The sequence below is a fragment of the Sitophilus oryzae genome, unplaced genomic scaffold (assembly GCF_002938485.1).
Source record: "Sitophilus oryzae breed Bouriz unplaced genomic scaffold, Soryzae_2.0 scaffold_111_pilon_pilon, whole genome shotgun sequence".
In the NCBI taxonomy this organism is placed as follows: domain Eukaryota; kingdom Metazoa; phylum Arthropoda; class Insecta; order Coleoptera; family Curculionidae; genus Sitophilus; species Sitophilus oryzae.
In genome coordinates, this window is record NW_022145749.1 from 2,713,000 (window position 1) to 2,736,430 (window position 23,431).

General features: G+C 30.6%; 1 protein-coding gene across 2 annotated transcripts in view; it reads right to left on the minus strand.

Annotated features, from left to right (window-relative positions):
- Positions 1-22,817, minus strand: part of LOC115883894 (glutamine synthetase 2 cytoplasmic-like) — a 56,595-nt gene extending 33,778 nt beyond the window's left edge. The window contains exon 1 of one of the 2 annotated variants that reach the window (XM_030902318.1): positions 22,673-22,817. The gene's annotated coding sequence lies outside the window, so the exon portion shown is untranslated. Of the gene's footprint in view, positions 1-9,601; positions 9,727-22,672 lie in introns of those variants that run through there. The other variant, XM_030902322.1, reaches the window with a different exon arrangement.
- Positions 22,818-23,431: the final 614 nt, after the last annotated feature.

Sequence of the window (23,431 nt, forward strand, 5' to 3'; positions counted from 1 at the left end):
CATTGGAACATTAGAATATCAAAAATGACCTTGGAAAAATAAAAAAGTTTATATACAAATTGAATTGGTGTCACACGTCAGACGCCTAATTATTTTTGACATCTAAATTAATCACTCCATGTCAACTATTATTTACACATTTTAGACGATGTGAAAGATTATATGGACGGGTGAACGTTTGGAAACTCTGTCGTATTGTTGTTCCATTCCAGAACTAGGGTATTAAATCCTTCTTCTTCTACTTATTTGAGATCTAGTCGATCTGTTAGTTTTAAGGTTGCCTCTGTAGGAGTTCTTGGGAGACTGCCAACTGTCTTTCCATCTTTTTGGAGGTATTCCCGGCTGTCTCTTACCAATGGGCTTCCCTTCAAGAGCTATGCGTGATAGCCTGTTTCTTTTCTTCCATGCGTTTTACGTGTCCAAACCATTGTCATTTTCTTTGCCTACCCCATCTCACTACGTCCTGTATTCCTCATATATACATTGTTGTTTGATATTTGTGTTTCTAATTCTGTCTCTTCTAGTCTTACCCACTATGGTTCTTAGGTTCATTTCAGCGACTCTTAACATTTCCCATTTTGGTTTTGTTTGTTTCCTCTCGGATTTCTAACATATGTCATTATTGGCCTGATGCATGTCTTATAAATTTTAATTTTCCTGTCTGTTCGCATGGACGAAGAGGTTTGTCCACACTATTTGCATCAGACATCCTGACATGGCCGTTGCTCTGTTTATTTGGCTTCTCAAATCTTTCTCTGGACCATGGTAGTAGAGGACATATTAATTTCTAGGTATCTAAACTGTGATAATTGCTCAATAATTTTGTTTTCCACTACTACTTTGCCTCTTACCGGCTCTTTAGAGAAAGTTAAGCATTTATTTTTTTCTGTAGAGATAATCATATTTAATTCTCGGCTTACTTGATAGAATTTATGAAGCTGTCTCTGCATATCGTCCTCTGTCTCCGCGATAATGACTGCATTATCAGCATAACACACCATGACAACTCTGTTGTGTCCCATTCGACAACCGATATTCATCAAGGTTACCATGATAATGTCCATTAAAAGATTGAATAAGAAGGCTGTCTCCTTGTCTAATGCCTCCTGGTGTTGGTATGTCTCGTGTTAAAGTGTTAAATCCATTGACCACAAACTTCTCATTCATGACGATTAGAGCTTGTATGAGATCGGATATCTCATGAGTAAGATTGAATGACTGACCACGTTTATTTCGAGTGTTTCTAGCACACTTGAATAGCTAAGCTGACTGAAATACATATGAGGAGCAGACTTACTAAATGCATTTTATCCATTTTTCAAGATTTGCAACCAGAGGTGGCATAGCAAACAACATACACAGATTTACAATATGATGCTAGAAACGGCGTGTTAACTACATTTTATCCCATTCGAATTACATGACAAAAATACCTTAGACTTGCAGAAAGCGTAGAAGTTTTTCTTTGTTTTGCCTCCCTACCTTATAGCTTTTTCTGTGTTCGATTACAGTTTGTGCAAGTTTTCGTTGTAGTTTTGGTTGACTTTTGCAATCCTCTTTCTAATTGTATTTTATTCAATGTATGCTATTGTCAGTTTTCATTTCTCGTCTATTCTTGAGAAGTGCTTTCGTCTCTACTCGACAAAATCATATACATTAATTTTGAAATAATATTTATTATCAATATTAGAAACAATATTTTGAAATGATATTTGATGAAAAATAAAGTTGAGGATAGTTTCAGAAAGACAAAACGTCATAAGTGATTTTTCACGTCACCAAAGCACAAAGCTAAAAAAGTTTCTTTGCGAATGTGTTTATAGATTGTTTCTATCAAATAAACTCGTAAAAGAACAAAAACTAAAACCGAAAATTTCAGTTTTCCGCCATATTTCCTGAAATGACAAAAATAACTTCAATCTTTTATCCAGAAAGGTTTGTTAATTATAAGTCACCTAGGCAACATACATACATGATGTAAACAAAAGAACATTAATTAAACTACCGTTTAATAATGAATTATTAGGTAATTAATAAGTTGAAATGTCAGTTTACCCATTGACAAAGTAAGTAAACCAGAGTCTTATTAATTACGAATTAATACAGTAATAATAAAGGTTTATTGTTTCACAGTGGCACAGTCAGTCTTCCTTCAACGTCGAAGGTGCTATTGAGGCCAAGAAAAATACAAAAGATAAAATTGGAAAATATAGTATAAGATAGGATAATTCTGAAAATAATGTAAGTAGGTATGGTTTAGTGGAGATAGCCAAAATTAGCTAATTTGATTGGAGAAGTATAAATTAAAGCGAAAAATTGCTAACGTCATAAAAAATAACTAATGCAAACTTTAATAAATGTTGGATGAGAGCAAACAACGCATTTTCTGAAGTGCGTAAATCTTGTTATCAGCAAAAATGCGTGAGCTCATTTTATGCACATTTCTAATTCAAAACCAGATTAATCTAAACTTCAAAACCAGATTAATCTAGTTTGCAATATTGCCCAATCTATTAACACATGCAAAAAGTGGTATATGTCCAAGGACTGATTTGAGATAAATGTAACCAATTATTATTGTAATACTTAGTTGCATTTTGTTTCCAATTTCTTTCTAAAACAACAATGCAAAAGCATTAGCAGTAATGAAATTTTCCTAATATACCTGAGGGACAAAGTAAACAGTCATTTAATTACTAACAAGAAATTAGACTGTTTTTCTAATCTATATCTACCACGAAACCTACAACGAAACTGTGTAGAAATTAAAATAAATGATATGAACTTTTGATGTCAATACTAAATGTATAATAAGGGAATAATCATAATAATCCCTCATATAATTTTATTAAGTAGGTTTCTATTGAAGTTGCTACTGTTATACAGGGGTCTCTCAATTAGGTGCAATTATTAAATACATTGTTGCCAACCAAGGACATATTCGACGCTGGGTTAACTAACTGGAATTTAAATTTTCCGCTGGCGATTCAGGTGGCAGCTCTGTTATAAAAAATCCAAGTTGCTACATTTATTTATTTATTTCCTGGCATTTTGAGTTGTTTTGACACTTTAGTTTTGTATTGCGAATTTTTGTTTAAGTGAATTGTATTATGATACTTCAAACTTAAAATTTTTCACTAGCAGACCTTGCAGTCGAAAATTGTTCTTTTAAAGAACCGCTTGTAGTGCAAAGTGCATAAGATGCCGAAGCAAAAAACTCATCGCAACCTAGACTATTTTGAGCGGGAAAGCGGTAATAATGGCGCTTTATGCCCCTTAAGTGCTGTTAAGGAGGTGAGGTTTGTTGATGTAAATAATAACTGCGTAAGTATTTATAATTAATTCATTTTTGTTTCCTAAAATATTTTAATTAAAAGAAAAACTGTGCTAGTCAAGCTTAATCACGTGACTAAAAGTTTATTTGATATGAACTAAATTTTAGTTCTGAAGAAATCAGTAGTCATTATACACGAGATAAAGATTTTCATTATAGCACGTGCACAATGCCAATTAGGAGTTATTGATAATGCACATTCGCATTTCTTAATTAAAAATATGGAAACATTGCAAAACGAACTTGCATAAGTATAGAAAATTATTAGTCATTGCAGGCACCACACTGGTACTGCTACACCACTTGCTGCCTATAAAATTTTACAGGCCCTATATAATTTTACCTGCCTATAAAATTTATTTTTTTTTAAGTTTGTTACAGGCCCTACGTAGTATTATCAATTTAAAGTGTAATTGTAATTTTATATTAATGTCAGTTTCTCAAGACGTCAAAAGTTTTAATAGGATTAATTTAAATAACTAATAAATATATTATTTATAGATAGATTATGTGATTTTTTTCTCATGCTTTGCTTGAACAAAAATTATGTCCTACAGGGTCCGGCAATAGTGCGTCGGGCATCTGTAGCTCCTAGACTAAAAAACTTGGGAATTCTATTTAAGTGCAAATTAAAAAAAAAGTAAAAAAAGTATGTACTAGCATGTATTTCAGGAAAATATTTTAACTTCTATAGGGTGGCTCAAAAAAGTATGAGTGGATTGGGATGATTTTTTTAAAATGGAACACCCTGTATATTATTGCATTTTTGGCTTCCTTTTAGATCGCTTTACATAATTTTAAGACATGAGTAAATATATTTCGATAATTTCAGAGATATTAATAATACAAGAACTGTCCTGAAATCAAAAACTATATTAGATATTTACTTTAGATGGTCTGTACTATGGAAATCGTAAATCATACAGGATGTTCAAAATTCTACACCAAACTTTCTAAAATATAAAATAATTTTTCTTTGTTTTTTTAAATGGAACATAACATAATATACAGGGATATTATTTTTTCAATAGATGGAGAATTAAAAAATGAAAATTTTTTGCATTTAGAGTATTTCAAAATTTTTAACGGTTACGCTGATATTCCCAGTTTTGTATTTCATATGGCATTTTCCACAGTAAATTTTTATCAAAGCCACCCAATGATTTTTCTCTCGTATATTAGCACTGAAAGCGCCATATGAAATAATACTGCGTGTATCCGGAAAACTATTAAAAATTTTGAAATACTTTAAATACAAAAAATGTTCACTTTTTAATTCTCCATCAAATAATAAAATAATATGGAGGGTGTTCCATTTAAAAAAACAAAGAAAAATTATTTTATATTTTTGAAAGTTTGGCGTAAAATATTGAACATCCTGTATAATTTACGATTTACCATATTTAGAGCAAAGTAAGAATAGACCCCATCTAAAGTAAATGCCTAATATAATTTTGATTTCAGAACAGTTCTTGTATTTTTAATATTTTTTTAAGAAGGGTTGAAAAATATATATTTTGGATTTATTAAATATATTTATTTAATATATCTGAAACTATCGAAATAGATTTACTCATATCTTAGGATTATGTAAAGTGATATGAAAGAAAGCCAAAAATGCAATAATATACAGGGTGTTCCATTTAAAAAAATCATCCTGATCCACTCACACTTTTTTGTCACCCTGTAGAGGTTAAATTATTTTCCTGAAATACATCCTAAACATACTTTAGGTTTACACTTAAACAAAATTGCTAAGTTTTTTATTTTAGGAGGTACAGATGCCCGACGCACTATTGCCGGACCCTGTATAATATTTATATCCAAAGGTATATCTATCTATAGTATATAAATTTACATATAAAATGACAGCGATTGTTATTTCCAAACCAATTTTGATGCGGTATTTGTTTTCAATCCTATGCTTTCCTATGGTACTACTTACAAGTGATAGCTATAATATATAGCTATAATAAAAAAAATTCAAATAAATGTTAAATATGTTTTTTAGTTGAGGAAAACACTACCAAAGAATAAAAAGAAATGTTAATATAGACAGGTACTTATATACTAACAGGAAGTAAACCGACTATTGACTGTATCCCTAAGGTATCCCGCCGCTGTTGATTTGAAACGAAACAAAGAAGACAGATCAAATGCAACTCGATGCAAATAAAATTGATTTTATTTATCTTACTCTTAACAAATGGGTCCTTGAATGTGTATCATTTTTATGTCAACATATTGGCAAATACATCAAACTGGATCGATCTGGAACTGTGACTATATCAAATCCTTTAGATCAATTATAAATATGCATTAAATGAGGTAACGCAATTTAGCGATAACAATATATAATTAACATGCTTCAGACAATGAGTCGTATAGTCATTTAATGCTTTGTTTGCTTTTGTCGTTTCTAATCAGTCCTTCAAAACAGAGATTTGTTGTATATCAAATTTTTAGTAACAGTATAATAGCGTTGAATATTTTTTTTTGCAAAAAAAAGATGTTGAAAATTTTAAAACACTTTTTTTTAGAACTGCCTGTTGACCCCAAATTTTCCCAGGGTATAATTTCTTAATATATGATAATAACATATGATTGCGGCTTTACTCTATGCAGTGTTGCCAACTATCCGAAATGAAATTTCCCACGGAGATGGTAAAAATTTTCCGTTTTTTTCTAAAAATTCCCACGAATTAGTCAAAATCATTTATAGTGTCATGTCGTCGAGAGGCAATATTAGGGGGGGGGCTCTCGTTGATAATGCAACATTATAAATTTTAGCTAATTAATAGGTACATTAAAGTATGAAAACCGCGCTAAGCGATGGACGAAATTTTATTTTTACCGAGTGAGAGATTAGATGTATTTATTTGCGATAATGATGTACGACTTTGAAAACCTCATAAGTACCTAAAACCTGTTTTCAAAGGAGAAACCAAAAACTTTTTCAAGTGACTTTATTCCTATACAGTCTTAAATAAGTGCAAATATTTTTATTTACAACCATACTTCAACCATATAAGTAATGTTGACATTTCCGACTTTTTGAAGCTTGGAAAATGTCAGTTTTCTAACTTTTACTTCCCACCCACGGGTGGAAGTAAATACAGATTTTTAAATTAGGACGAAAACATTTTTTTTCAAAATTTTATTTTGATAAAATGCTGCTTTAATTGCAACCTTTTTTTATAGAAAACTCTTTTAAGCAAACTACAATCAGTGCTACAATGTCCTATTAGGTACATTTTGTATTAAAAGTATTAAAATAAAACGTTTAAAACAACAAATAACTATTTATTCAAATTAATTGTTACATTCGAATTATTATATGCTTTGACACTTATGGATATATCACCTTATTGGTGCAGCTTCTGTAAGTTCTGGTAGAGACCAATATTAAAGCAGTCTTCATTATCAGAACTTTCCCACAACATTCTGACTTTCTATGTTCTATAAATTCGAAAAAGCAAACGAGAAATTCAAAACTGTCACTTGGTTGTTTAGCTTTTTTCGTTTTCCTGTTATTACCGATTCTGAACCGTCCTAGAATTGTGATGCGTATGCGCAGAAGGAAATATGAAGACATTATTTCATTTGCGCATGCACTGGAGAGTTCTAGGACGATTCAGAATCGATAATAACAGGAAAATGGACAGACCTTTTGTATTGCTGTTGAAGGTTGGCGCCATAACAGCCGCGGTAACTATCAGATATCGAAATGCCAAAACAGAAAAGGACAAATTTTCGCATATTTTTTTTTCAAAATAAAATACTGTCCCTATTTTTTAATTAACGATGTGGTTGTAAATAAAATAGTATACAATCGAAAGTTTCATTTCTGTCTCGAGATTTAGTTTACTTAGAAACTACCAAATCTCTCGAAAGTAATGAAACACTTAATTTCCACCTCGATGTGCCATATACTATTAGTGGTACTATATTTCGACCCCAGAAACATGATTATGAGGTTTTTTCGCAAAAAAATTTAAAATTTGGAATTTTTTGAAAAGAATTTTGGAATTTCGTTTGATTTTTAGTTAAAAAAGATAAAATCTTCATAATGTGTCAAGATAGGTAGTGGATTAAATTTACAATAAAGGAAAGCCAGAAAAGATCCAGCCGTTCTCAAAATTTAAGCAAAAACTATTTTTTTGTAATTTACAAAGTAAAATATCTTGTTTATTTTGGACTTATTTGAAAAATGGTAAAGGGAAAATATGTTTCTTTTATCGAGATTTACCAGCCCTAAAAATGTTTGCAGATATTTAAGACTCACTCTGTATATTAACTGTGAAAAAAAAATTGTCCACAGATAGCACAATAATTCGATTTTGTCTTACAATATAATAGACTAAGGTCTTTATCCAAATCGGCTATAAATATAACTTTTGCCAAAAATAGAACTTACAAGGTTTTTAAAGTAAGGTATGGTTTATCATTATAAAAGGTTCAATTTACTCAGTTTGTTGAATACGATAACTAATTTTTACGAATAATACATGAACTTCATAATTTCCCACGAATATGGTGTTTTGGGTTAAAATTTTCCTTTTCCCACTGGATCTTGAAATTCTTGAATGCAAACACTGACAAAATACGGTAGTTTTCATTTTTTTTTAAATTCTTCTAGATTTATTTCAAACTTGAATAATTCGGTTATTTTGGACTTATTTGAAAAATGGTGGAGGTAAAGGAAGGTAATGTAATTAGACAAGGAAAATTATGTTTCTTTTATCGACATCTACAAGCCCTGAAAATATTTGCAGTTATTTCAGACTCACCCTGTATAATTCCAGTTAAGCACTTTGGTATTAAAAAACGTATTCCCATTCATAAATATATCAGAAACTAGCGAATACCAGCGACTTCGTTCACGTCGAATTAATCATTTGCAATGGTGATGATAAAGCAAAGCAATAATTTCCATTAACATACAAACTGGATAAAATTTTCTCACATTTATGTCAGCATAAGAAAAAACAATATGGCGATATTATTATATAACTTGGTAATATTTGAGGGGTAGTTTCATCTCGTTGGAATTTGACTTTCAAAAAATCCGTTTGCCAAAAATAAGCTTTTTACGTCAAGCAGTTTAAGCAGAATAGTGGTTAAGAAATTACCCAACTTCTTGGAACACCCTGTATGATTTTTTAAAAAATTTCAAAATCTGTAAAAAAACAAATAAATTATGCTTGTTCAAGCGTTTTCCCGAAAGACTAGCCGTTTTTTAAATAATAAATATTGTAATATTTGAGGGGCGTCTTGGAATTTGAGATTCGAGAAACCCCTCCTTATCGAACCTCCACACCCCACAGACAATCTGTTTGCCACAAATCAGCTTTAAACGTCAAGCAGTTTAAGTAGAATCGTGATTACTCAATGGTCATATTTTATGAAACACCCTGTACAAATTTATAAAAAATCTTAAAATATGTTAAACAACAAAATAAAATATACGTGTTTAAGAGTTTTTCCGAAAAATTCATCGGTTTTTTAATAAAAAATATTGTAATATTTCAGAGGTGGTTTCACCCCCTTAGAATTCGAGTTTCGAAAAATCCCCTCTTATCGAACCTCTACACCCTAAAGTCAATTTGTTTTCCAAAAATCAGCTTTTTGCGTCAAGCGCGTTAAGCAGGATCGTGATTAATCAATGACCAGATTTTTCGAAACACCCTGTATATACATTTTTAAAAAATCTTAAAATATGTAAAAAAACAAAATAAAATATACGTGTTTAAGGGTTTTTTCGGAAACTTGACCGTTTTTTAAATAAAAAATATTGTAATATTTGAGGGGTGGTTTCACCCTCTTGGAACTGGAATTTCGAAAAATCCCTTCTTATCGAACCTCCACACCCTAGAATCAACCTGTATGCCAAAATTGAGCTTCTTACGTTGAGTGGTTTGAGCAGGATCGTGATTAATCAGTACGTCAGTCACTTAAGGATTTTATATATTGGTATAGATTTTGTTCGATTGAATGTATTTTTGAAGTGTGCCGGAAACAGATAAAAATATTTTATTACGTTTTTTCTCTGATTTTTTGGAAAAACACCCATAACTAACTTAATCCTAAGAAATATGTTTCCAAATAAAAAAAACAATGATAGGTAGAAAGTCAAGGAGCAATGATAGATGGACTTGTTATAAAAATAGAAAGAAAAAACACATCCAAAAATATAATTAATAAAATCATTGACAAAATCCTATAATATACATTTTTACAGTACTAACAAATTTTATATAAACTTACTAAATTCTTTTAAAGCACCAAAACCGAAATGTCTACTTCATATGCCCATTAAAACACAAGCTAGATAAAAATAATTATTACCCTTCTATAATTTCAATAAGTTTAAAACTAAGTATATTCAAGTAGTCTCCTAAAATATATGTACACATTCAAGCACGTGATTAAAATCAATCCCCACTATTTAAAAAAAAATTGTTTGTGAATATACTTAAAAATTCATTAGCATTCCTCATCGCATTTATGAGTAGAATATTAAATGCACTGAAACATTTTCGATATAGGCTTGTTAAGTGGATAAATCTTTATCGGTGATTTAATACCCGTCAGAGAAATAAGTACACATAGAGTGGCTTAACAATAGTTACTGATCATTAATACAACGTTTTTCAGTTAATGTTGCTCATATATCACGCGCTCACGATATCAGTTGAACACAAACTTGTAGTTTAGTCTAGTTCTGTTGCATAAATCGGAAACTCAATATGGTTCATTATGTTGTCCTCTATAACCTCGTAACGCCTCTATATTTCCTTATTTCTCTAAGCATACTGAAATAATTCGCATTGCTGTTTTATAAAGTAAAACATGTCTGAGTTGTTTATAACTTAATTTGAAAAATGCACCATAAACTACCATACCAGGTGCGTCTCAAAAGTGGCTCACCCCTATAACTTTTTTATTTTTTTTAGGTAAAACAACGAGATGTGGTGTGTTAGTATATGACATAAATTAAGATTGATTGACATGTGTCAATATGTTATATATCTATGTCAATATGTTAATATATGTCAATATGTTAATATCCAATTGTTTTCGTCACTTCCGGTTTTACCGGAAATGACTACAACTTTTGATTTTTAAATGGCACCCTCGATATTTTTTACTTTATTCGATAGAAAATGACACTCTGAATAGAATGACATATCATATGTCAATTTTGACATTTTTGCATATTGTTTATTTGAAAAAAAAGAAAAGAAATTTTGAAAGTCTTGTCTTGAATTTCTTGCAAGAGTCTTGGTCTTGCAAGACTTTTTCAAGACTCTTGTGCAACACTATTTTTAACACAGCCATGACACTCTAGATTGAAATTTAAAATACAATTTGTTTTTGAGCGAATATGTCAAAAGTTAATGATATGTCGTTCGATTCAGAGTGTCATTTTCTATCGAATAAAGTAAAAATATACCGAGGGTGCCATTTAAAAATCAAAAGTTGTAGTTATTTCCGGTAAAACCGGAAGTGACCGAAAATAATTGAATACGTCAATCAATCGTAATTTATGTCATATACTAACATACCAAATCTAGTTTTTTTATCTGGAAAAATAAAAAAGTTATAGGGGTGAGCCGAGGGGTGTCTCACTCGGGTAAAAAATGTACACGTACTGCCAAAATATCCTTCCACTGCTAAGCGACTGCCAATGACTATGACGAAGACTGCCTATGACTGCCATGTAATTATTATATGTGACTGCCATAAGACTGCCAGCGACTGCCAAGAAAATGTACATGTAATTCCAATAGTGAGACACCCCTCGGGGTGAGCCCTCGGGTGAGCCACTTTTGAGACGTACCCCGGTATAAATCAAGATTTAAAGTAAATTATTTATTCTAAAAATTATTATTTGCTGTTGTCCATGTTTCTACAAACAAAATGTTTCAACAAAAAGTTAAATTTAAAAAGAAATTATAAAATAACACATAAATCATATAAGGTTGTGGTTTGTTGAATTTATTATACCTATGTATAGAAAATATCTACGAATCCATTCTAAAAACAATTTGATATTATTCTGTCTTATTATTGTACTAAATATTATGCACTTGATATAAGTACTGCATATTTTATTTATGAAGTATCTTTACGAAATTTAACTCTTTGAATTAAAAGTAACAAGGATTTAATCGGTATAAATTTGATACTGCAATATGGAAAATTTAACTATTTTTTTAAGCCGATCGAATATAAAATAAATTTAGTACATAGTCAACTAATATATCGTGTGACATTGGGGCTGATTGTTGCTGAAAAGTTATGTTACTAGGCATTCCAAAAATATACCATAAAATCGGCGTAAAAACGTCATTGTAAGGATTGGAAATGATGATCGATAACTTTGTGGTTACCTGATTTAGTTTGCATTAATTAATAGTTGATTTAAACAACTTGAAAGCTGCAGTTCGAGATAAATCTAGTTTGATATGTTTGCTAACTATACTTATGTGACAAATGACGGCATATTTATCATCTCATCTCATATTTATGACATCAAAAAACTTTTGGTTTGCTGATTGTTTTTGTATTCAAGAAGTTAATTATAACACGATATGATGATTGCAATAATATATGCAGTGTATATGTTGGACGCAGATGCCGAAATAATTAGACATAATATGGCGATTTGCCCATACTAAACTTGCCAGATGCGTGCAACTTCGTGGTTATAAATAATCTTTATATAACTTCTTTGCGGAGGGGGTTAATCTTTTTTGGTATAATATAACAACAAAAGATTAACACCCTCCGTATAGAAGTTGAAAACAATGCAATCAAAACTCTTCCGCGCAACTTTGTGGATATAGGTAGGTATATTTAATGATAATCGCCATATATGTCTAATTATTTCGGACATAGGCCGAATTCAGTATCTGCCTCCAACATACCTATACTAAATATGCGCGTATAATACAATATTATCGAAAAAAAGGCGTCGGCGATGGCTTAGATATGAAGATCGTTGTCATTTTATATATGTAAAACTATATATGGGAAATGTCATCGATCGTGATTCCCAAGCCAACTGGACGCCGCTATTTTTTCGATCAAACGGTACATATTAAAAGAACGCATAATAAGATCATATACTTCAGATAAAACAATATCTTGAATCCAACTGATATTAGTTCATAACAAAGATGTAACAAAACAAACAGAAATGCGTTATACCAAGAAAACCATTGAAATTTCTTTGTAATTCCATTTTGAACCCATCTTGATGTAATTGATTTATCTGAACTGGATATTAATTGATTTGAGTTAGCATGTATTAAAGGTGGCAAAACCATTTCTAGTTAAATCAAGATAAATGGAATTTTTTAAGTTGATATTTTCAGACATGTTAACGTTTTATATAAACAATATCTAATACGTTAAATTTGTATATATAAGACCTAAAAGGATGAGGTGATTTCCACTGTTTGTTATGGAGGTTTTGTTAATTTTATAATACTCATAAAATGTATCGAAATTATTTTATATATTTATAGATATAATAATAAAGAAAATCATAATATCACTCTGATTTTTTTAAATAAATCTATTTTTTACCTCGTTATATGGTGGACATACTTAATTAAAAAAAAATTAAATATAGAACCGCTCTAACATATAAATACAGCCATTAGTTTCTGGGCAATTAATAATGAACTCTAGTAAAATATGATAAAAGAGGCAACGAAATATGATAGAGAACCTATATAAACAACACCAAACTAATGCCATTATGCTATTCTATTATAGCAAGTAGATAAGTACAAGAGAAAACAAAAAATGTAAATAAAGCAGTGTTAATTGGTTCTAATAGAGGAAAGCTCTTTAGACATAAACATACAGCTACATACTTAATACGCCTACAAAATATTCTATTATTAATATTATGTTGGTCATCTGGTTACAACGTAGGTATGAGGCTATATAATAAAAAATGGTATTTTGATTGATAGGATTTTGTTATCGGTCAATTTTAATACTGAGATTTAACGATTAACAACTTAGCAACTAAATCTTTATTGGGATCGTAAATCTTATCGTTAAAAAATCGAACTAAATAAATACAAATACATAATATACGAAATATAATTTAAGACTAGCGTGTACCCGCGACTTCGTTCGCGTCGAATTAATCATTTGTGATGGTGATGATAAAGCAAAGCAAGAATTTCCATTAACATACAAACTGGATAAAATTTTCTCACATTTATGTCAGCATGAGAAAAAACAATATGGCGATATTATTATATAACTTGGTAATATATGAGAGGTAGTTTTATCTCGTTAGAATTTGACTTTCGAAAAATCCGTTTGCCAAAAATAAGCTTTTTACGTTAAGCAGTTTAAGCAGGATCGTGGTTAATCAATTACCCAACTTTTTGGAACACCCTGTATGATTTTTTAAAACATTTCAAAATATGTAAAAAACAAAATAAATTATGCGTGTCCAAGCGTTTTCCCGAAAGACTAACCGTTTTTTAAATAACAAACATTGTAATATCCCTCTTGGAATTTGAGATTCGAGAAATCCCTCCTTATCGAACCTCTACACCCCACAGTCAATACGTTTGCCAAAAATCAGCTTTAAACGTCAAGCAGTTTAAGCTGAATCGTGATTACTCAATGGTCATATTTTATAAAACACCCTGTACAAATTTTGAAAAAATCTTAAAATATGTAAAACAACAAAATAAAATATACGTTTTTAAGAGTTTTTCCGAAAAACTCACCGGTTTTTAAATAAAAAATATTCTAATATTTGAGGGGTGGTTTCACCCCCTTAGAATTCGAGTTTCGAAAAATCCCTTCTTATCGAACCTCTACACCCTAAAGTCAATCCGTTTTCCAAAAATCAGCTTTTTACGTCAAGCGCTTTAAGCAGGATCGTGATTAATCAGTAAATCAGTCACTTAAGGATTTTATATATTAGTATAGATTATTTAACATATAAAAATTTTACAAAATATATATTCTGTAAACTTACAGGTATATGATGGCATAGGTCTGCATAAAATCAATTTTCCTAACTAATATTAAATTTATGATATATAGTTCCATCGCCATTTCTGACAAAAGAAAACACTATGAACATTATCAAAGATGATATCTAAATATGGATTATTAATTCAAAAGTTATTCTATTCTTTATTACCGCTTTGTTTTAAATAATATTTAAAATTAGTTTAAGTAAAGCACTCAAATCTGTAAAGATTTAATATAAAAATGTACAAGAAATGTATTGCACATACACATATTTAAGAATATAGGTCAGTTTGTGTAACCACAATCAAATTTTGATTAATCATATTATATTTCGTAGTTGCTATTTATAATTGAATAAATTGAATATTTCCTTTAAGAAAAAATTAGTGCTCACTATGATTTTTTAATAATGCTCATGTTTGATTTTGAAGAATAAATAATAAATATTTACAATGTAGATCATGGATAATGTTACAAATGTGACAACGTAGCATACATAATATTTACTGTTTGTGTAGGTCAAGGTAGTTTCTTGATGGTATAGGTCAAGACAGTTTAGGATGAATGCGCTGTTTGCTGTATTAAAAATTCACTAAACATACATCTCAGAAATATGTTACATGTCAAATGTAAATAATAATATCACGAATTATTGATGATTTTTAATTGGGAGTGTTTTATAATAAACATAAAATTAATAATACTAAATACACCTTATTGCAACAGGGGGAGGGCCCAAAAAGACAAAAGTCACGCCAAAATTTTTGGGAAGTAACTGATTCTCGAAACATTGCCTAATTTTTAAACAAAATTATTTTTTGAAATAAACATTTTGAAAAGAGAGGTTTTGCAATTGAGAAGTACTCACAGTAGGTTGGAGAACGTTTAGTTAGATGCATCTTGGTTAGGACAAAGATAAAATACTTCTCTTATGTATAAATATAGGGATGTCGGTTCCTTCGTGCCGTAAACATTATTTGGATTAGATATCAGCACACTCTTTATATCTTTATAACACGTTTGAGTGACCAGTATGGTAGTAGTCCGCATCATTACCTTACACGATATGCTAATTTTAATTATCCTAAATCCATTTTAAAGAAATCAAACTCATCGTTTTACTGTATCAAAAATCATACATATCCCTGACAGTTTAAATTAAACTTGAATCCAATATTAAGTTTCTCATCTCAATAACACGTCAAGAATAATCATATCAATTATTTTATCTCGAAATCGTTTTGCCAATCATACCTTAGATACACGAATAATAAACAAATCTGGCTTTGTAGATATATAGTAGGCTATGCCACGAGATATCCACGTGAATTCCCAGAATAAACAGGAAACAAACCGAATAATTTGTAATAAGAAAACTGGAACTTGGGACTATCGGGGAAAGTTACTGTATTTTTATTAGCAAAATGACAATATTAAGCTTTTGTTTTGTCATCGTGTCAAAATTTTTTTCGTGTGATAGGTTCAGGTAATTAGTACAGACATTAAATTATATGTATGTAAGAAACTTGACAGATATTAATACTAAGATTCGTCGACTACCAAAAGGCACTGGATACTCTCCGTCAAGACGAAATGCCCTGACAGAATGTAGAATCGATCACAGGAACATCATACTGATATAACATATACGAAGCAGCAAAAGCTAGTGTCAGAATCCACGCTGACACAAAGAGGTTCAACGATTTGCGGACGACATGGTCTTAATTACTGGCAGAATAGATAGAATATAGAATTTTGTAAACAACGCTTCACACTCTTCACATCAGGTTGGGTTGGGAATGAACCTGGAAAAAAGTAAGTACATGACAAATATTATAATAACCAATTGCCATATACAGAACAACACTCCAATAGAACAGCGTTCCTCGTACAATACCTGGGTCATGAAATCAAACTTATATAAATAGAGATAATCAAACACATGAACTTAATAGGAGAATTGGATTGACCTGGGCCTGAATTCTAGAACTTCGACATAAAAACGATAAACTTTCAAAGCGGTAAGCAAAAATATTCGATTAGCGGAACGTCAAGCAGTCAATTGTCAATTTTGGTATTCTCGTTGCCGTGCGAATCGTTTTCTGGATACGCGTTGAGCACATGTTGATAGCATCGCAATTTCTCAGGTATCTAATAGTCAAATGTGGACAAAAAAATGAAAAATGTCAATGTTACCTGAATTTCATAACCTATTGTTGTGTTAGTAATTTTTCTATAGATATGTCATTATTCTTATTATACGAGGGAAATGAGGAAGAGGCTCTCAGCATTTTCGATGTTTTGAACAATATTTATAGCTGCCAAGTCGTAAATTATCAATTACTTATTGAGGAATTTATAGAAGAAGAAGTAGTCTTGACTAAAGAGCAAAAGAACACACAAAATCACAATTTTTTCTATTTTTACTGACAGTTCGATAAGCAAAAAGATCGACGCTAAGCGCGTTAGATGAGAGTACTCAAATCGGTCGTTAAGTGCGCGTCAAGCGGATGAATCATTTGAAATGGAACTATCGTATCAAAATCAAAGGCGGCCACCAACCACGTGGACAGATGACCTAAAACGAGTGGAGACAAATTGGATGCAAGCACCCCAAAATTGAAGTACTTGGACACTATTACGGGAGGCCTACGTTCAACAGTGAACAAGATAAAAGGCTGGATGATGATGTAAGAAAATTATCAACAAATTTATCAACAAAACATACTTTATTGGCTCCGATAAGAAAGAAAATATTCATTTTATTATTAACTATCAATTCTATATTGTAGAATAACTTTAGAGAATTTGCGATCGACTCCGACAGGATGATATGCATCTCTATAATAAAATCACAGTTAATATTGCGGTGACATAATCCTCCCATGAACCATACTACAGAGTAGCAATATTTAACGTTTCAAGAGGTAGGTAAAACGTATTTCCTTTCACGCCAAAAGCAAAGAAAAAAAAACAAAAGAAGAAAGAAAAGACTATTTAGAATATTTAGATGCAACTATTCACGAACACTTTGATTTTTAGCAGGTTGTCTATTATAAGCCATTGAAGTTGAGTAGGCGCTGACTGCTGATCATGTAGTTAATTTCTTATAATAACATTACAACATCAGTTATTATCACTCTTTGTGATTTTTGATAAAATGACTTTTTAATTTAAAAACGAAAAACTGCCAGTGGGTTTTTAGAGATTAACGACATAAATCAAAAATATATCTAATTTTCCATTTTCTACTGATGTTTCTGACAGTGAATTTTTAGAATAAACGGATAAGATTAAAGCATAACAGGTGTTATTGATTAAATAATGTGGCATTACCAGACAACACATTAAATGTCATCATGCAAGTCAAATTTAGAGTTACATCTAATATAATTAATAATATAAAAATAATTAAAATACTTTAAACGTACCTTAAATCATCTAAGTATTAACTAGATTGTTCAATGAGTATTAATTAGATTCTTCTGTACTGTTAGATGATACGTCATTGATAAACAACATATTTACAAAAGGTGTACTTAATATTGAGAAAAGAAATATTTACAAAAGGTATATTTAATATTGGCCAAAGACGTATAATATACAAAAGTATAGTTAATATTGATAAAAGAACCCCAAGAATTATTTTTTTCCGAGAAAAAGTAAAGAGTGAAGTGATTTCAGTCTCCTATATTGTCTCTGTAAGCAATGTGTAACGATAATATAGAAATGATGAAGGTCCTTTTGAATGTCTCATTTATAACACATATTGAGAGATATTATTTTGGATTCCGAAAATAACGGGAATTTTAAAGTAGGAAATTGTTGCTGGATGTTTTTGACATCAATAAAAAGGCCAGAGAAAAACATTTAACGACCATTAAAAAACTCACAATCGCAAAACTCAAAAATGTACTAATGAAGTACTTAAAAGTTATCCTTCACCCTAAGCGTTTTCTTTCGCATGTGCTCGTTTGAAGGTTCAGTGTGTCCTATTTGCCTGCTTGTGTCTAGTATGCATTTCTTGCATTTTGTTTATCGCCAATATAGTAGAAGGCACAATGTTTTGAAGAATTCAATTTAGTTAAAGTTAAGTTTTGGAAGAATTTAAATAAGTACAGAGATGACCCATGTGTATGAAACTAGTCAAAATGTATAAGAGAATAGAACATTTTTACTAACTACCGAAAAATAGAAGAGGATCAATATGACCCAGAGAAGAAGACCAATGATAATTTTTTTCTCACTTTTTGGTATTTTGAGTTAATGAAATTTCATTATGATGTCAAAGCCAATTGCAATTCCTCATTCCAATATGGAAGAAAATGGTAGAACAAATCAAAGCCGACTATCATAAAAGAGTCATCGATGGATGTCATTGTAAAACGTGTCGCAAACACGGTTGACGATGGCATCCATTGAGGAAAAGTTCGTAAGAAATCAATATCTATAACAGAATAGAGTTGATAATGCAAGTGCCATTTTAGGGTCTACTCTATTAAATCTACGTCATTTATAATAATATAAAATATAAAACTGCTAGTTTTCTGAATAATCCCCATTCTGTTTTATTTATTTTCGTAAACGTGGAAAATTTAGGTCTATCGATCGTAATAAATGATATAAAAGAAAAGCCGAATAAAAATCATACTCTTAGGAAAGGATAATCTAAAATACAAATAAGATATATTTTCACCAGACATCTAATCTCTTTGCACCCAAATAATATTAGTAAGTAATCAGTAATTAGTTTTTGAAAGTAAATCTCTAATTATGTACCTAAATAACTTGGCAAACAAAGAATTATATATTTATTCCATTACTATTATGACACTATCTGAGAGAAGATATTTTTGTGGTAAATCTCAATAAAACCGTAAGTCAAGTGATTCGAATTTAGTTTAGCAACATAAAAAGGTTATCGATCGGGTTAATTCACACACGCTTTTAGAAACTCAGATTTTTAGTAACAGACATCTACGAAACCACCAACGAAACTATGCTTTTGTGTGTACATCATAGGTGTACATGGTCGGCAATACCTGGCTTGGAGTGCTGATTTTCGTTTGTAAGAAGAGTATTCAAAGTCAATGTGTTCAAGGCAATAAAACTTTAAATTTATATAAGTTATATAAAACACTTTTTCCTGTCTTATTGAAACACAGCCACATGAAGACAAGTTAGTTTGTTATGTTTTATTTGTAAAATATCTTAAGTTCCATAACCAACAGCATCTCATATAAAATTGTTACAAATTATATAAAATTCTTGTGTCACAGTTTTAGTTACCACTGTTACCATACTCCTCCGAAACGGCTTAACCGATTTTGATGAAATTTTATATGTAAACTCAGATGCAAAAAAAGTTCCTAAAGGAGAATTTTTTTGTCGAGTTTAAAGTGTTATATATTTTTTTACTTTTATTTCTATTTTTATGATTCTTTTAGCAAACTGTATATAAATCTATCAACTTTAATTCATAACCTCAGTTTTTTATAAACTTTAGTATTTGTCTTATTATACATATAAACTTTAGAATTTGTCTTATTATACAGGGTTATTGAAGGGTTGTTTTTTAACCTAACTTTAAAACACCCTGTGGAATAATTTCATGAGTAACTTTTCTTAAAACATTAGCGCTATGTCTCCTGAGCATTTTGTTTTTTCAGTCATGTCAACAAATGCCTTGCTTAATTTTTAAGAGAGAAATGAACTTGCCACCAACTAATACAACTGTAAATTTTAACAATCATTACTTTATGATGTTATTTATTAATATCACGAAGTGGCTTTGGTGACTACTGTCGTACTTAATGTCATATCGACACTGATTAGAACTCTATATTAAAATTTAAAAACGTTAAAAAGTAAAGATGCAGGTGTGATGCAGGTCTGGTTACAATAAATATTAGTAACACTAGCAGAACTAAGGATATTAAAAAAACGGTAATAACTAAGTGTACAAACAAAAATCTTGTAAAAATACTCAAATACTTTATATTGCCTCCACCGGCTGCTATAACTGTCTTTAGACTTCGGTTCATACTGTTAATGAGGCTGCAAATATATTGTTTCAAGGATCAAGGGAATATTCATAATTTTGGACATCTTCAACAAGATCAATGACTTTTGCACAATCTTCGACACGAAGAAGAACCATATTTTACCGTTCATAATAATAATCACCAAGGCCACCTCGTCATTATAAAGAATAACATCAAAAAGTAACGATAATGGAAAAAATTCCAAAATGTCTGTGGCAAGTTCATTTTACTCTTAAAAATTAACGAAGGCATGTGTTATTTACAGGAGTCAAAAAACAAAATATTCAGGAGACATGGTTCTGACCGAAAAATATTGTTTCAAGAAAATTTGCTCACGAAATTATTGCACAGGGTAAAAATAGATATAGGGTAAAAAACAACTCTTCGAATAACCCTGTATAATTAAGTCAAATACTGAAGTTTTTAATAATCTGAATTTACGAATTAAAGTTGATATATTTATATACAGTTTGCAAAAAAATTGAAGGCAATAAGGCTAAAAATAAAAAAATATAACACTTTAAACTTGACAAAAAAATTTACCTGGCGTTTTTTTTTGTATCTTTAGTATGATGTACACTACATCTGCTGGATCTGTGTCTATGAAAGGAATGCGGACAAAAAACATTTAAATAAACAGCAATATATTTTATACGTCGATTTGACGAGTGCGTCACCGCAAATCGCTCCGCCCACTCATTTTATTGGCTACTTGCAAGTTTGTTGAATTTTTATTGATGGGACGCGTCGTCTATTTTTTACGAACAACATCGAGAGAATATCGTTTCCCCTCTCACGGATTCCCCGTAGCTACAGAACGGACAGACGTACAGTATATGTTACGGTTAAGGTCCGATGTCCGGTTAATGTCGACATTACCCGGTTAATCCCGAGAATAACACACAACAAAACAACCAAAAACATAACCTAACCTAAACATTAACATGTTAATGTCGACATTAACCGGACATCGGACTTTATCCGTCACATATACATGGGAGTGTATATTCAGTAGGTATGACAATAGGTTGTTATCTTTTTTATATCCCAAGTGATAAGGGTGGTCCACCCAATTTTGTGGCATTAAAAAATACATATACAACCATAAATTTTCACCCTTCTACCATCAACCCCTATTGTTTAATAGCGATGTTAGTAATTCAATAATTTTCAAACTTTTGAATAAAAATGACTATTGTCCCCATAAAAGGTGCCACGGCTATTAAATTGTATTAAAAAAAAATTCAACAGAGACGCCACCCGTTCTTTACATTGCTGGTTATATAAAAAAATGTTGTTTATCTCGAAATATGATGTTGGCACTTAGAACATTATTTATGTACTTCAAATGTTCAATTATTTATCTCTGATAATACAAAGTAGGTACGCTTGATCGTAAAACTTTTTGACCACATTATATGGTTAGTTAAGAAGACAGACTACTAAAAAGCGGAATAAATAATACATTTTCAAAATTTTGTTAATGTAGTTATAAGGATAATAATATGTTGCTAAAAATGAATTTAATCTTGTTTATATTTTTTCTAAACAGGTTCTATTCTTGGACTATCATGCTATTTTGCGCTGATCCAGCTAAAACTATCTTCAAGTAAAAAAACTCAGGAAAAAACAGGAATTTTAGAATATTTAGCTTCTGTTTAAAACAATTTTAAGGCACTTTTTTGAATTTAAAAAGCAAAATTTATTATCTTGATTTTTTTCTTAAGACTGTTTTTATTCAGCCAATAAAACAAAACAGGTAGGTATTTGCGATAGTAATTCAATGCCACAACAATTAAGCAGTAAGTACAACAAATTAGTGGGATTTTTTTAAACTAAACCCTAGATAATTACTTTGTTTTTTTTTCTAAATAATAGAGCTTTGAAAAACTATTATTAGATTGCAACAACATATTTCTACTACATTTAGACTGAAAATGATCCCTCCAAGCAAAGGAAATTAAAGAAACCCTTAAAAGTCAGCTTTCTTCAACATTTTTGTATACAGAATAATAACAGTAGGTAGTTGTAAACATTAATCTTTCGTAAAACAGTTACAATTAATTGTACATTGGCTATGTTTGGTTATCAGAGTATACATAAGACGAGATTGTAATTTCAAATAAATAAAGAAATCCTTACACCTCTTAAATATAATAAATTTTCGTTAAATATTTCACTGTTAAAAGCTACTACAATGACTTGAGAAAAAATTTAAAAGGGGGATTTTCTTTGTGAACAAATAGGATTAAAACAAAGACTAGAGACTTACCTTGTTCGATCAGCTGATAGGCGAATGTTCTTGTTTATTATTAGAAACGCGGAACTCACGCGCTGCGAGCAGCATGTAAACACGAAATATCGAGGCGCTTCCTTTCGTTTGGTATTTTATATCGCCTGCTACAGCAGGAAAATGCTGATGCCGCCTGCGCAAGTCTCGGAGAAGCGGGGAAATCACCTCTATCGGCATGATTTCCCATACAAACCATTCTTTGCAGGGAAAATAATTATTATAAGAATATTTTTTTTTCAGATTTTCTTTGTTTTAAGTCATAATCTTTCCAAATTCAGGAACATAATTTAATTACCTAAATAGCCACGAGTGCAAAATGTTTTAAATTCACTGAGTATCACTTGCTGGTCAGAGTGGTCAGTTAATTTTAATTATTGTTGTTTATAATACAAACAGCTAAGTCATTATATGAAGTAATTAATAATCGTTAACTTTTCCTCATAATTCTGAAATACGACAAAATAGCAGGTCAATAAGAGACATTTTGATAAACAAGCCAGTTTTCAATAATATGCAGGGTGTTTCAAAAAACATGTGCCATCTCTCGTGATGAGATTCCTAACGTAAAAATAAGATTTGTTTTTTATATCAACATAGGTCCGATTCTGCTTTATTTCGTAACTAGAGGGTGTTAAAATCTTAATAATCTTTCGATTTATTACAATTTTCTTCCAAGTACTTTTAGTGATTCGAATGAATTTTTAGGGTAAAGATTATTATAAGTGCTACATATTTTAA